The sequence below is a fragment of the Arvicanthis niloticus genome, chromosome 19, assembly GCF_011762505.2.
Source record: "Arvicanthis niloticus isolate mArvNil1 chromosome 19, mArvNil1.pat.X, whole genome shotgun sequence".
Lineage (NCBI taxonomy): Eukaryota > Metazoa > Chordata > Mammalia > Rodentia > Muridae > Arvicanthis > Arvicanthis niloticus.
In genome coordinates, this window is record NC_047676.1 from 30,494,936 (window position 1) to 30,501,013 (window position 6,078).

Consider the following 6,078-nt stretch of genomic DNA (forward strand, 5'->3'; position numbering starts at 1 on the left):
CTGCTAGAAGACTGTATCCATCTATACGACTTTACAGTCTGAGCAGTCACATGCTGTATTAAATACACTATGTAAATGTATGTGGACTCAACTCTAAATTAATTTGGGCTGAAATAAATCAAACTGTAGCTAGACCATAATTTAATTTCAAAATTGAAAATATGACTCATGGCCGTTAAGGTTACTGATGTTTACTGCCAAAAGAAGTATCATTGCTGTGGCAGAGATAAATCCAGGAAGGGCTGTAGGTCCCTGAGGTTGAAACAGATAGATTACTGGGATGGATATGACAAGTAGCAATGCCTAGCCAGACTCAAACAATTATCTTTAGGGCAGTGTCAGAAGAAAGGCTCACACTGACTCACGGAAACCCACACATGTCAATTTTTATGCCTACTTTCCTGGCTTCTACTTTTGGACTTTAGTATTTCTCTTTACTTTCTTGTGGTTACAAATCAATCAGTCAATCAATCAATCAATCAATCTCAATCTCTCTCTCTCTCTCTCTCTCTCTCTCTCTCTCTCTCTCTCTCTCTCTGTGTGTGTGTGTGTGTGTGTGTGTGTGTGTGTGTGTGTGTGTGTGTGTGCGCACATGTTCCTGTTGGTAATCTTTCCCCCCAACCTTTATCCTCCTCCCTGCTTTGACCTTTGGTACACTGCTGTGCAGTGTTTCCTCTCTCCTCTGTGTTTCCTGGTGTGTTTTCTCTGCTCTACAGTGGGTAGGAGTGTGTATTCTGCCTCTGGGTGGAAACCTTTGTGTCTCAAGGAAGTCTTCTTTCTGGAATGTAGGCTGATATTCCCTCTGCCTAAGGCTCCTCTTATGTCCTGAGTTTTCAAATCCAACCCACGGACCTCACAATTTCTCCCAGGCATGACTAGGAGAGAGAGTGAAAGGGGGGCAAGAAAGAGCCTGAACCCAAACCTGGACACGTGCACAGACCACACACAAGCACTTTGGGGCACGCTGCTGCCCAGGCAGCAAATCTGTCTTTGTGGTCTTCTTTTGGGAGAGCACCCTGTCTACCCAGCCCCACCAAGACACTGTTTCTCCCAGGGTCTCCCCTGACCACCTTCATCTTGCCATTGATTCTTTCTCCAGCTTCTCCAGTTAAAACCTTCTCATTTTATATGTATTATATTTACATTATATATTTTTGAATATATATACATATATATATATATACACTTAAAGGAGTCTTTTATGCATTAAGATCAGTCATCTCAGAGCTCTAGGACTCAGCAAGGTGGAAAAAGAGTTCTTTTGAGTCACTAGATACCCAGGGTCCTCTAGACCACACGGCTCCTGGGACCTATACCTCTGTGCTCTACCAGAAGTCAACCCCAGCTGACTCTGAAAGCAGCAGAGGGTGAGAAAGGCTGCCCCAGGTCCTGCTGCAGCAGCAAAGCATCAATTGCTTAGGAAAAGACTGAAGAGGGAATCTCCACCCTCCACCCTCCACCCCAGACCTTGTTCACTGGATTGGGTATTGTTGGTACAGCTTTGAGAACAGACACGTTTGTCTCTTTTTATAATGTCATGGTTTAGTGCATAACCATACATTCACAGGTTGTGTTGTTTTAGTTGGCTGCAGTTTGCCAGGTAGTCCTGATGTCCTTCGATAGCTGCCCACTGGCAAACATGAATTATTTTATTCTGATCTTAATCACTAGTATTAACTCTTGGATCACAGTTACCCAGTATTTAGTAATTGTATCTATTGGTATATATGCAGATCGCAGAATGGCAACAAAAGGGTTAAAAAGGCCAAACCAGCGGGGGGGGGGGGGGTTGCAGTCCCAAGAAGCCCCAATAGAGACAGAAAACTGAGGTGATACAAAGAGAGTCACTGCTGGTTGTTAGACAAAACTTTAAAGAACCCTGTTCAGAGCTTACACAGCTGCTGCAGGTCTGAGCCTGGGCTACAGGGTTGAGTTGAAAGTAGACCAGAGTCCTGTTTGTGGGATCAGGGTGGGGGTGTTGCATGCTTCCATTGTCTGGTGTGTTTGATAAGTTCTTGAGCCCAAGTGTTCTGATGTGGTTTGGATGTACCCATGTGCCCGCATGTGCCAATCTACTACGTTTTAAGTTTGTAAGTGGTATCTCTTCTTCCTTCAAAAACTAAGTTGTATCAGTCTGTCAGGTAGTAGTGGACAAGGAGAGGCCGAGACACGTGCTCTCCAAATGGTGCAGAATGCTCCTTATAAAATACAAGCATTCAGGTCAAATTATAGTCTGAAAGCCACTGTTTTACACAATGTGGACTCACTTAAGGTAGGGCACAAGTTGGTTCCCCGTAAACCTTTGAATTGTGATGTCTTCCTTTCATTCTTGAGTCTTTCTTCCAAAGTTACAAAACACCTTTTGGGAATTCGGACAAAGGAAACCACAGCGTTTCTCACCAAGCTTGGGTCCCCCAGAATCTCCCTAAAGAATTAAAACACGTGGTCCAGAAGCCCCTTCGGTGCCAGCTGCAGTCCATCCAGAAGAAGAGGAGCGATTCCTAAGCTGACAGAAGCTAAGTCTTGGCAAAAGCAAGACTCCTCCCTTCCACTGTGCTGATATCCTAACTGGAAGGAAACAGTGGCAGCTGCTTCCTTCCCTCAAGTCTAGCCTCCCACACAGCCGCCAGCGAGGAGCTAGGGGACCCATGCATTAGCCTGCAGCGCCACCTAGCAGATGCAGCGTGAACTGGCGGGATAAGGAGAAAGCAGGTTTAGTGGGGAAAGTTGTTTTGTAACAGCAGAAAAGGGAGTTTCCATTTCTTTCACGGAGTTCTGGGAAATGGAATTTGTATAAAATCTTTTTTTGCTCACGATGGAAAAACATTTATTCGAAGCTAATGAGGGAATTTTGCCCAAAAGCAATTCTAATCCAAACTTATGAGGACAGGCATTTGTTTCTCCAAACTTGACTCTCATTTTTGGTCACCTCTGTGACAGTGTAGAGCTGGACTCCACCTTGTGAGAGCCCTGAAGTCAATGAGGATCCAGTATGTCTTTTCTCTCTCCCCTTCCCTTTCTTTTCTTTTTCTCTTTTCCTTTTCTTTCTCAGGTCGGGTTGAAATCTGGGTGAGGTCTTCAAGCAAGGAGCTTTCAGAACTCAGAGGGATGGTTAACCTCGAGGACTCTCTTGATTAGGTTGAACTACTGAGCATGTTAGTAAAGCATTTTGTTTTACTTTTGTGAAGGGGTTTTCGGCTAAGATTGACTAACTAGGAAAGTTAAGCGTGTGCATCACTGATATTGTTTGTACGCTGGGAGTCCCAATGGACTGAAATTGGGAAGCGTCCCCCATCCTCAGTCTGACTGCCATGCCGAGAATAATTCTCTTCCACAACACCTTCTGTCATGATGCTATACCAGTCACAGATCTAGAAACACTGAAGCTAGCCCACCAGGAACTGAAAACAGGCCAAAGTAACCCTCCCTCCCCTCATGCCCCTCCCCCCCCATATTTGTCACAGTGGCTAAAAGACAAGGATGAAAGACAAATGTGTTTGAAACCTACTGTTTCTGATGCTTAGCTGATGAAGTTGACTGATTATCGGGGATAGCTAGCGGCCTGATCAATTGACAATCGGGAATAGCTGCAGGAATAGCTGACTAATCAATTGATAATTAGGGATAACTGACGGATCAACTGTCAGTCAGGGATAGCTGACCAGCTGGTAAGGACAAGCGAAGTTGTTTACATTGTGATCATTTTCAAAGCCCCACCCCACCTCTGGTTTGAGTCCCTGAACTTCCTGAAATGGTCCCAAAGGAATGAGCTATTTTTCTTTTGTTCAACTTGAGAGCAAAGATCCTATCATTCCATGCACACTAGCAACTAAAATCAGTTATGCAACTCTGAATTAACACCCAATTTGAAAAGTGATTTTTTTTTCTGAATTATGTTAACATGATCAAGAGCCAGCTATTACTGGTCCATCGAACTGGCTGCGCAGTCAAAGGAGAACACGGCCTTCACTCTGTGCATATGCAGGCCTGCCTCTGGTCATCGCCATTGACTGTGGTCCCATGTTTCCAATCAATGCCTCACAAGAATATAATTCTAATGCAACATCAGGAATAAAGTGTCAAGCTGATTCCTTTCTCAGGTAGCAACTGCCTGAAGGATTTTACAAGAAAGTGTCAGCATCGTAAATGTTGGGAGGGCGGGGAGGGGAAGCCTACTTTATCTTCAGATGACATTGTCACACATCAACCTGTGAAACAGAGCTAAATCCCAAGCATAGCTCTTCCTTGAGCTTCCATGACCAAAATGTCTGTGGAAAATGACGCACGCAGTCCATCCGTGTGACATCACCGTAAGTTACCATGACAATTTTAGTTACAACGTGGTGTGTGTGCGTGTGCGTGTGCGTGTGCGTGTGTGTGTGTGTGTGTAACTGAGTTAATCAGTTGATAGCATACCTAAGGAGACTCTCTGGCTTCATGTGCGTATATGTGTGCCTGGAGACAGATGACTTCATGTATTCAGTAAATTTCCAGACTTTCCATTGGCTTTGGAGGAAACTCCTATGTTAATCCCAACACATAAATAAAACATCAGAGGACCAAAATTGGACCCTTTAAAGAAGGATATGGGGAAGCTTTCTAGTGGCTATCACACTTAGGATGGTATGGTCTGTCATAGGAAATTTTCCAACGAGCTCTTACAAGAGACTACAGAGAACAGAAGTAGACACATAAATGCAAGGGGACTAAAGAGTCTTAAGACTCCCGAGAAAGGTTTTCTCCCCTCCAGCACCTCCCGTATACTCTGCGTGCTCTCTCTCGATCAGACCAGATTCTGCTTGTCCTTGTCTCTGCCTCCTCTCCCAGGTGCGTATACCCAGAAGGGAAAGGAAGACCTCGGACCTGTTCCTGACTCTCAGTGGTACACCTGCTGTGCCCAAATACCCAGAGAGGAGACAAAGAACCACAGCTTTCATCCCAGACTCTGCTATTTCCCCTTCCCGGTCAGAGAGGGAAGACAAGGGCTATAGACCCCATTCTAGACTTTGTTTTGCATCCCCCAAGTGGCACACAATTGGCTCCCCAGACACCCGGGTAGAGAGGCAGAACGCACTACGGCAGTTATCTATGCCTCTTGCTCCTACCATCTTTCCGGAAACCCCTCTTCCACAATGATCGCTGAGCCAGAGGGATATAAATGTCCCACTTAGAGACGGGCATTCCCCAGTCTCGTATTCTCTTGACCAAGTATGGACCTCTGTGTTAATCATCATCGAGGACAGACAGAAGCATCTCTGATGAGGGTGAGTGATGATTCATGCGTCAATGAGCATGACAAAAAGTCATAAGCAGACGTGAGGAGAAATCTAACAATCACAGAGTAACACTAGGTCTGGCTAACAAGTCAGACTCGTAAGTCCTGCCTTGTCGTTTCCTCGCCTCTTCATCAGACGTGTCAGTTCATGAACGTGCAAAGTCCGAGGCAGATCTCAGACTCCTCGAATCTGGCTGCTTCCAGCACAGACCGATCCAATCCACCAACACCGGTTTAGGTGTCTGCCTCACTCAGAGTCCATTCCATTTGGCCCTTAAAGAGCTGTTTCCTCTTCCAGCCTCCTGGGGAATGAAGCCCTTTCCTTCCTTAGGCCTTTTTATCTAAAAACAAACAAAGCTGTTTCCCTGGCAGGCCCTTTGAAGTTGTTTCTATCTCTCACACTTGACTCAAGTTAGTCTTGAAGTCTTTGCCTTCCTTAACCCCAATCCTTCTCTTACTGGAGGTGAGCTGTGCTCAGGTTACTTTTGCTTCAATTTGACATCACAAATCGACAACCAGGCAGGTAGAAGCAAATTGGCCAGCTAATCAATCAGTTCTTGGATTCTCCATCATCAAATATATGGTATTTCCTCCTAAGAACAATGCTCGAATTAGAGGTTGCATTCCTAAGAAAGTTTAACGGCCCTTAATTAGCTGAGCCTACTAATTTGTGCTCCTTAAGACAGACTTGGAAAGGATATTGGGTGACTGCATCTATGTGGAAATGGATATAATAGGTAATCTTAAGCCTTGCTTTTGCAAGAACCTGAAGGTCTTCTCTTGTTTGGGGAAGGAGAGTTCCT